Source organism: Chenopodium album, chromosome 20 (genome assembly GCF_948465745.1).
Source record: "Chenopodium album chromosome 20, dcCheAlbu1.1, whole genome shotgun sequence".
Taxonomy (NCBI): Eukaryota; Viridiplantae; Streptophyta; class Magnoliopsida; order Caryophyllales; family Amaranthaceae; genus Chenopodium; species Chenopodium album.
The window spans coordinates 14,433,928-14,444,727 of NC_137853.1; the positions used below are offsets into that span (position 1 = coordinate 14,433,928).

At 36.1% G+C, this 10,800-nt stretch overlaps 1 non-coding gene across 1 annotated transcript; it reads right to left on the bottom strand.

Annotated features, from left to right (window-relative positions):
- Positions 1-9,619: 9,619 nt before the first annotated feature.
- Positions 9,620-9,726, bottom strand: LOC145599931 (small nucleolar RNA R71). The gene has a single exon (XR_014104177.1). It is a non-coding gene; the product is annotated as a small nucleolar RNA R71 (small nucleolar RNA).
- Between the last annotated feature and the right edge of the window lie 1,074 nt (positions 9,727-10,800).

Here is a 10,800-nt window from a genome sequence, read left to right on the forward strand (position 1 = left end):
AAACAAATTTATAAAAATTGAAAGTTAAATGACATAACTGTGAAACCCGTGAACCCCCAATTTCTTATTAAACTCGTAAAACCTCCAATTTCTCAATCAATTAGGCATCTCAATCAACCAAAATTCAAAACCCCCAATTGTCACCCAAAATTCGTATAATTCCGCCCTAAAATCTTCATCATCTTCCATTATCATGGAGAAATCAGAGAAGAGAAGAGAGAGACTAAGAGCAATGCGATTGGATGCAACAATTGATGTTGTTTTTGCCGATGGAGGCAGGGTTGGGTGAGGCTAAATTTTCGCCGACGGAGGCAGAGATGGGGGGTTAGGGTTAGATGGTTGGGTTCGCAACGGCGTGGGTGGGTTCGGGGCTCGAGATTCCGACGCTTCCGCAGCAAATGCTTTTCCCTCGCTGCGAATTGATTATCACACTGATCCTATGGCCGCTTACTCCACTAATAAACGGCGGTCTTACACCCTTATACCTCAAGTTTCACCTTCTCCTCAGGGTACATTTTTTATCATTTTTTTAATTAATTTTTCAAAGTGGGTTTACTTGGGTTTCGATGAAATTGGGCATTAGGGATGTGGGAAAGGTCATAAATAGTACTCCCTCTGTCCTAGTTTACTTGCAACATTTTGACTGTGCACGCTTGCCGATGCACATGTTTGACCGTTGATATCTTTTATTATATATTTATATAAGTTATAAAAAGTTTATATTAAGAAACTATACATTAAAATAGACCCAACAACATCTTACATGATTACATTGACTTTCATATAATAGTTAAAAAAGATGGTCAAAGGGAGATGTGTGAATAGTGCAAAAAGTCAAACCGTTGCAAGTAATTTGGGACGGAGGGAGTATTAAATTTAGTATTATTTCTGGGTTTTATATCAAATTGGTGTATATTTGTTTGCAAGTTTTCTTTTTTTTTTTAATGTTACCGAAATTTATATGTTGTTGATGAATTTGGAATTTGGGTGGGCATGAATTATGAGCTTTCTAGTTATTATTATTGGGTTGTTATTTTTATGTATTGATTTTTTTACTTGCAAAAAAAAGGTTTAAATTTCTATTGCTAAATCATAGTAATGGTTTAAGTTATTTGGTTTATCATCTGTTGCAGCTCGCTTTTATTCGATTGTTTTTTACATTCTTGTTGAATTAGGGTCCTCTTGTAATAGTTATGCATTATGAATATGCAATTCAAAGATTGGACTTTGTTGAATTTGTCCACTGTTGTATACTCATAGGCTTGAATTTCTTTGAGGTTGACTTGTTTTTCTAGAATATGTGATGGTTTGCATACACTTTCTTCGAATGTTTCCTCCTAAGTTGCAAATCATGCAATCTAAGTGATTGTTTTCTGCTTTTTTTTTTGTGATTATTTAAAAAAGAACTTGTTCAAACGTTCTTTTTAGGGTAGTGTAATGAGATGATTATGATTTTTTATGATCAAATAAAGGTGGGATTATTTAAAAATAATCCAAAAGTGGGATTATTTTTAGCGTACGGCCCAAAGGTGGGATTATTCTGGGCAATTTTTCCAAAAAATTATTGGTATGTAGGGGGTAAAAACGTTTATAAGGTAAGCTTATCATGGGGTACTTTGTTGTATAAGAAAGGATGTTCAATCAGAAAGGTTGTACAGTGGACAGCGATATCCTTATGGAAAGGTTGTATGATTTTAAATCTTAACAGGTTGACTGAAAAAAGAAAGGCACTGTTCTAACTCAGTTTGTTTCATTTCATACTGCTTGTTATCATGTATAAAAACTTAATTATCGAGCTACCATCTGAATAATTGTCATTGCAGTATTGCATGCATCCCCTGTATATAAAAATAATTCAAAGGATCTGGAATGAGATCAAGAAATCTGTGAAAGTTGAAGGACAACTTGCTTTATAATTTTTTTTTTCTTATGATTCAGTCTTGTGATGTTGTTTGGCTTTTTTATTATGCCCCATTGTCTTATAGATTGTCTTCTGAGCTTTGTTGTTGCTGGGTATATTTTGTAGATACATTTATTTATATTGGTTTGTATATATTATTGTTAATTTTGACGAACATTTGCTAGAAAATACGGGAGAGTTTTTGTCCTATGATAAGTAGATTTAAGTTTCACTTTGAGTCTTGGACTGTAATCTAATTCTTTTTCATTTTCTTTTTTCCCTTACTGGCTGCTATTGCTACCCTGCAGTCTTCTCTTCTTGCTGCTGCTTGAGTCAAACTTATAATAGTGATTTTATTTCTTCTCACTTTGTAACATAATCAATCATTGCGAATGCATAACATTGTCACTGCTAATCCAGCCAAGCTTGCCACTGCAATTATTGTTGCTGATGCTACATCTTTTGTTGTCAGCCTTTCACTATAAAGGCGGCTATCTTTGTTATAAATCCCTAGCATAGTCGTTGGTTGCTTTAAGAGCTACAATTGATATTCAAATGGGCTAGCACTTTTTTTTGTTTGATGTTATAGGACTTCAATGACGAGTCAGAAGGGCTCAATGTCATCCTGCGGCACATTATGTTTCATTAAAATGCTCACATATGAGAGATCCCCTAGACTGGTTGGACACTCCGCACAACAGCAACGAATTGATGCGTTCTTGCCTTATCAATTTCAGCACAACAGATTATGTTAAGTTAAAGAGTTCACGAACATAGTTGTAGATTGTAATAATCTAATTTTTAGTGTGTTACAAACACAAATTACATATTTTTGTAACTTTTGTGTATATGTATGTGTTATTGTGTTTCCGGACTAAATTAAATTATTACAAATTAATTTTTTTTTTTTAAAAAAATATTTTAAGCCTTATTGGCCACAATAATATACATGGCAACAAAGTTCACTAAAGAAACTTATTAGCTACAATAATATTTGTCAAAACAAAGTTTTTTAGCCACGGTAGAATGTGTGGCTAATAATTTATTAGCCACATTAGTGTTTGTGGCAAGAGAATTTCTTTGCCACTAGAATACTCGTGGCATAAATATCAAAATTTGCCACGACATCCATTTTCCCGTGGCAAATTTCTAGCCACGGCCTCTTGTGCCACGGGGGTAATAATTCCCGTGGCTAAATTGCATAGCCACGGAAATTTTAAACATGTGCCACGATTTTACCCGTGGCACAAAGGTCAATTTGTTGTAGTGAAACAACGGTGGAGGCTAATGGGTTGGGTTTACCGACGACAATAAGGGGGGCTGTAGGGATGGCTAAGGGCTGGCTGGTTGTGAGGGGGGTCGGCGTAAGGGGTGACTTTGGTTGACAGGGAGGGAAAGGAGAAAGAAAATTATTTTCAAAGGAAAAATTATTTTTTTTACATATAAGAAATCCTTTTTCAAAAAAAATATAAAGCATTCCTAACCAATCTTCGACATGTGTATGGGTTTGACCTTTTAAGCAAGGTTACCAATTTTTTATTTGATATTGAGCAAATTTCCATAAAAGATCATTATATTTCGAAAGACTCAAAAATTTGTTATGTTTTTGGAAAACAACCTAATGGTAATTTTATGATAGACAATTTCTCCAATAAATAAAACAATTAAAACAAGGATTAATTACTTACGTTGAACGTGCTCTTTAAATTGCTACATTGTATGGTGAATAAAATCATAAAACATTAAGGACTTTTTGAATTTTACCACCACAAAAAATCAACTAATTGTTTTTTACCACTAAAACTTTTAAAAGTTTTATTTTACCACCAAAAACATTTCTAAAAATTATTTTTTACCACCAACTGTCAAGAAAAACTTTAAATTTAACAGTTTAAAAACAAATTCTTCGATTTTTGGTTCTTTGGATCCAAAAGGAAGCATTTCCGATTAATTTTTTTATCAACTTTGACCTCAAATTGGACCCAAATGACCAAAATGTCCCCCAAAACCCCTGTAGACCATGTGTTTGGCACGAAAATTGAATAATCAAAAAATTCTGTTAGATTTTTTACAGCAGGTGGTAAAAAATAATTTTTTATTTTTTTATTTTTTTGTGGTAAAATAAAACTTTTAAAAGTTTTGGTGGTAAAATTTTTTTTTTTTTGATTTTTTTGGTGATAAAAGTCAAAATATCCAAATATTAATAACTTCAAAATAGTTAATTAAAAGAAAATTAATTAAAATAAAGAAATCGAAGATGTAAGATCACCTATAGGATTATCAGCTACAAGACTATAATATTTTGGACATCTACTTTTTTTTTTTTTGAAACCTTTTGGACATCTACTTTTGGCCTCCTATAACGTTCTATATCGAATTTACGATTTAGAAGGGCACCTTAGTTATTCGTGAAGTAGAAGGCGATTACGAACACAATTGTGATGACACGATTAGAATGTACAAGCAATTCGACGAAATAAATGCAAAAAACTAACGGAACAAATTCGTAAGGATTTAGATAAAGGGTGGAAAAATGAATAGCGACAATCGAACCCTTCTACATTCATGTTGAACCCATAATAACTCCTCTTCAACGCTATAAAAGCTGGGATAACTCATCTCGAAAATATCACACTTATTTACTTCTCCCTTGTACTGAAATGTATTAATTTCTCTCGAAGTTAGCCATGAGCTCCCCACCAGCCAAACTGTGGTGGACTTCGTTGCCGGAGTGTCTTCCTCAGTTGTTCTTGTTAGGCAACGTCGGTCCACTGCAAGGAATACTTCAAATGCTCGCCATCGTAGAGGTTAGAACGATGTTTTGGACCGTTTCCGGCGAGGCCGCAGAGACCCAGCAGTTTTGTCCTCTAGCGGTGGAGATATTATTGAAGTTGATCTAATGGTCATGTAGTCCCCAACGATGAGTTCGTGGTGGTCCCTGAAGCTGATAACTCCAACTAGCCTGCTATTGTGGAATTCGTTCCACAACTCCTAAAAGTAGACTTTGATTTTTTAGAGGTATCACAGCCTCAATTCACCACTACTGCTGTCCAAAACAACTTTCCTGTTCTTTAAACTAGTCGCCTAGAACCCCTCCGCATCACTTGCCACGGTGGTTGTAGTGGAGAGGGTTCATCCCACTGTGTTGTTAACCCGCCGATGCCTCCTATTCATTCTCCTGTTGCCAGATACCCTTTTAGGAACCAACTATTAAGGCCCTACTACAGCTTTGAAACATTACCATTAGCCCCACCTTGTCCTAGTTTTGTGTAGGGGGTGAATGCCAGCCTATTTCGTGTTCTAGTGTATGTTATCCGGGTTCGTAGCTTGAATCACCTTGATTCTAGGATATTGTACAACATTAGACAAGATGAAACCTTCGAATATTTATACGATGATTACGCGGAAAGGGTGGATCGAAGGCCAGATGAGATAATTATAATTATCTAGAAGGATAATTCCATGGTGATAACAAGAACTAGCACACCCGCATCTGCTGGAATTAGAGACATCACCCTGCTTGTGAGGGTTGTGGTAACTATCTAAACCCTAAATATAATTTCTTAGTACCCTTTTTATATAATTGATTGATTATTTACAGTTGCCATGTTTAATCAGTAAGAAGGTTCTAAATTATTGGTAATATAATGGAATAGGCGAATACATGTTAAAATAACGCTTGTGCGGCGTAATTTTGGGTGTGATTTAATCATCTTGTCTTGGTTTAGAATATTAGCTTGAATTTGTTGTCTTTATGCCAAACTTATATATATAGCGATTGGAAATCCAAAATTGTAGTTAAGAAAATTGGATAAAAGATTAACAAGGTATCTTAAAAATTTCGTGGTGATCCAAGAAGGTTGATTTTCATTTTGGAAAACCAACTTAATTAAATTTTAATTTATATAAAGTTCTTGTATTTTGTTAATTATATGTGATACATAACTACAAATGTGTATGATTAATTCTGCGTGGGTGTTGATTAGATGTGATACATAATTAGAATTGTATATGATTATGTAAGCGTGGATGTTGACTAAGTTAGCGTGGGTGTTGACTATGTAGTCAGAATAAAAGGACATAGGACTTGATGTTGGAGGACATAGCAACCCTGTAATGTAATGTTTTGACTTGGTCAACATAATTTGTTCCTGTAATGTTACGCTCTGATAATAACGACTTTTGTTCCTAGTCGCTTGTCACAATAACGAAGAATAACTATGTACAAAAATAATTTTTTTTTTTAAAACACTAATAACAATCATCTCATTTCCATATAACTGGGTAAAAAAAAAATACTGAGTTCATAAGGGGATACATATATATTATGCAGTTGTTAGAGCCCGTTACACTAATAACAATGAGTGACTCAGAGTGCTTATGTGATATAGTTGTTGGTATATTTTATGTAATTGTTGTTTGTTAACCATATTCCCGCCGAACCCGATGCACAATGTGGATGTTCGAATAAAGCAATTTTTCATCAGTGACTATGTAAAATTCCCTACAAAAGTGACAGTGGAGGGCTCCCCAAATTCAAGGATATGAGACGTGATTGAGGAATGGGTGATGATTGGCATTTATGCCACTCTTTTATCCTTTTTCTCTAAGCTTTATCCCCTCATTTTCACTTGTTTGAGCCTTTTCTAAGCTTTTTTATATTAGTTTTTGGCTATATTTTGTTCCTTTTAATGTTTCCCCTTCTTTTCCCCTTTTTTTTGTCTATTTTGCTTATGTTTGTGTATGAGTATTTGATCAGGTTGATGGAGAGCTTGCGTTATCTTCCTCGAGGCTTCGTTCATACTTTGGAATGCATTGGAATGGGTGAAGAGAGGAGCATGAAGTAATTGATGAAATCAGGAGCATGCATGAGGGGCGGCCGCTCATCCTGATAGGAGCAGCTGCACCATTTGGTGCCTGTCTTGCCACTTTTCACACACTAATGGAGTGGCTGCTCACCCCTAGAGGAACGCCAGCTCCGATCTCAGGAGCGCTCGCTCCTGTCTGAGGGAGCGCCCGCTCCCCTTTGGTCGATGATTTTTTATTAAGCCTCTAGAGCGACCGCTCCCTCTCGATGGAGCGGCCGCTCCCGTGGGTATTTCCGTGCATTTTTAAGTTCATTTTAGGGTAATGTAACAAGATGATTATGCAACATTTTTGCCCTGGGATTGTAATGAGATTATTATGCAACATTTTAGCCCTTATCTTAGAGAGAGAAAGGATTATTGCTTAAGTTTCTCTTTAGTAATCTCTAGTCCTTTCCTTTAGCTTTATTTTTTTGCCTTTTTGTTGCTTAGTTTCATTCATCTTTTTAGTTCATCTAGTTGTTATTGTTTCATTGTTCTTAATCAAGCTTTGTTTTGCGTTTCTTGAATTCATGTCTAGTTTTGCTATTATGTTTAATCTTCTTTCTCTAGGCTAATTTCTTAGCTAGGGGAAGGGGGTGGAAAATATGTGTTGATATTGGATGAATGATAATGTTTAGACTGAACCCATGTGTAGACACCTAAAAAGGTCTCCCCGAAACCAAACCTGATGATGAACAATCTTTCACCGCCATTATTGGTCGGTGATGAGTGTCATTTTTGGCACTCATTTAGTTCGTTTTAGGATGGAATTTATACTCTTTTATGTCTCTTTTCCTTAGTTTTCTCTTAGTTTTGTTCTTTATTTTCCTAGTTTGCATTTCTTAAAGTTGATTTTCTATTTTTATGTTTTTTTTAGTTTATTTTGCCTTTTTCCCTTTTATTTGTTTGTTTTCGTTCGTTTTTCAGGTTGAGATCGTGATTCAAAGATTCTCGAGTCTCTTTCCCTCATTTTTCATAATTTTGGATGCCTCTTACTTGCCATTTGAAGCTCAACTGTGAAGGAACTCAAAGGGTGAAGTTTATGAGTTGGTGGATGCATGTGGTGGGGGCACCATTTTTGGTATTGAACCCACAATGGAAGCCATTTCAAGACTGCCTACCCTAGTGTTCATCATCATCATCAAGTGGAGTGCACGAGGTTGAGCACCATCGAAGAAGGGAAAGAGTCCCCTACTCACAGGTGATGGCGCGCGCGACTGTGGCGCGGCCGTGCAGCCTAGTAACGCGGGCGCGCTCTCCCTTGGCGCAGGCGCGCTCTCCCTTGGCGCGGGCGCGCCACCCTGAGCCCCTGTTTCGTACCCTATTTTGAATGGCGGCGCAACTCTCTGGTGACGGTCGCGCCTGTTTGAGTTTCTTTGGACGATTCAACTACCTTTTCTTTGTTAGTTATACTATATATAGAATAGAGTTCTTAGAATTAGGGTAGATTTCTAGAGAGAGAAACTCTAGTTCTTAGTTTTGAAGGTAGAGAAATTGGGGATTAAAGATTGATTAGTTGATAATTGTAGTAATTGCATGGTCTCAAGTGTAATTACTTTGAATTGGCTCAAGTTTGTAAGAATCTCTTTCATTTTAATTCAATCTTTAGTCTAATTTCATCAATTGTTTTGATTAGTTTATCTAATTTTATTGATTGTTTGATTGAATTGCTTGAATTGAATTGATAATGATGATTTTGATGATTAGCTTAGTTTTGATTTCAATTTCTATGGATTGTGAGTAGTTTGCTAGCTAGGGTGATGGTGAAGCATATATGATGTGATGAATTAATGTAAATTGGGGGAAATTTGATGGAGTTGATAATGTGATTAAATTGGTTAATTAATCATGCTAGATTGCATTTATTGTAGGTTCACATTGATACGGTCCATTGATTTGTGTCCTACATTTGTCGATTGAGGTGATTTGTGAGGTTCCTAGTTAGTGTCTCTCGTAGTTGGCGCTAATTTGACCTATAAGAGATTAGCCTATAACTCTCTCTTGATTGCATAATCAACCTTCCCTTGCATTACTAGACTTAGTCAACTTCCTATCCCAATTTGCTATGATTCACTGCTAATTTATGTGGATCCTAAACCCTAGTGTTTCATTATTATGATTCCTATTGCTTAATTAGTTGATAGTTTTCACACACACACACACCTACCCCTTGATTTCGAGATAGCTTAACATAAACAATAGTAGTTAGCTCCCATTTCCTTGGGTTCGATCCCTTAACTTGCCATTATACTTGTATAAAGGTGTGTCGAGAGTTTATAAAAAAATTTTTAACATAGGAATGTTAGCCCAACGACCTAGCTTCCACCTCGTGTCAAAAATGGCGCCATTGTCGGGGAGTGGCGTAGATTATTGCTTTTGTTGTTGAGTTTATTTCATTCTATCCTGAAAATACAAAAAGATTTTTCCCTTAAGGTTACATTTGTAGCCAAGTTACTAATAATTTTGTTTCAGATTGTGTAAGCAAGTGAACATGGGTGAAGCTCAAAGAGTTATATTAAAAGAGTTGGGCATTCCGGGTGCATACAAGTATGAGAGTGGGATTGCTCCACTATTGATTCCGAATGGTGACTTTGAAATTACACCGGCAATGATAAGTTTGATCGAAAGAAGACAATATAGCGGAGTAACAATGAGAGTCCCCTCAACCACCTACAAAAATTTGAGAAATATTGCAATACGATCCAAGTGAGTGGGGTGGCAAAAGAATTCATAAGCTCAAGTTGTTCCCCTTCTCTCTCATAGGTCGAGCCTTGGAATGGTTGGATAAAGAGGTCAAGCCGAATTCTTTAAGAACGTGGGATGAAGTTATTGAAGAATTTCTATCTTAGTTTTTCCTCAAAAGAAAACGGTGATGGCTAGAGCTTTAATCCAAGGTTTCAAGCAAGGAGCTATTGAAAGTCTCTATGAAGCTTGGGAGAGGTATAAGGAGTATCAACGAAAGTGTTCACATCATGGGATCCCTACCTACCAAATTGTACAAATCTTCTATGGTGGGTTGAATTCTCAAGGAAGAGCAAGCTTAGATGCCGGAGCCGAAGGTCCGATTATGAACAAGACGGTGGAAGAAGTGGTTGAAGTGATTGATGATGTAGTTAAAAACTACATGAATTGGCAAGATGGTGAAAAGGAATCAATGAGTAAGAATGGGTCGGTTGATTAACTCAATGCCATTAACAACTTGTCAACTCAAATTTTGGATCTTGCGAAGGAGTTAGTTTCCATCAAAGTTAAGCTTGAAAGTTCAACCTCACAAGTTTCGGCACTTCCCTCCCAGATTAAGGGGAGAGGTACACCTTCTTTCCCTAACACTCTTCCTTCTTCTTGTTGCATGATAAGAGAATGTTGGTCTTGTGATTTGTGTGGAATGATTGATCATGATGCTTCTACTTGCCCAAATGTTCCTTGTGATGAATATGATGGAAATGAGAATGAACATGTGAATTATGTTGCCAATAACAATTTTGGACCTAGAATTGATGTTTAACGGAACGTTGGTAATAGAAATTATAACAATTAAGGGAACTTTGATAATTACAACCAAAATGGGAGTTGTAAAAACCATGGAGCCCAAGGGATTTGTGGTAGCTACAATAACCATAGTTGTAATGGTCAAAGTCATGGCCCAGCATATGGGGATCATAACCAAAGTTATAATAATTATAATCATGATTGTGGCCAACATCAATGTAGAGGTAATTGGAGTAATCAAAGTAAGGGAAATTTTCAAACAAATGTTCAAAGAGGTGCCCCTCTTGGATTTGCTCCAAATACTCAATCTCAAGGTAATAATTTTTATGATCAACCATTTTCCTCTCTGAGTTCCTTGGAAGATGTCATAAAGAAGCAAACCAAGTTGCTAGACACCTATATGACCCTAAGCAATGATAAGTTTAATGACATGTTTACTTGCCATAAGGGGTTAGAAAACCAACTTTCTCAATTGGCTAATGAGTTAAAGGAATTTACGAGTCTTTCTTGTTTGACTTCACAAAGCCTAGATACTAAGATCCCTATAAATGCAATCGTGACTAG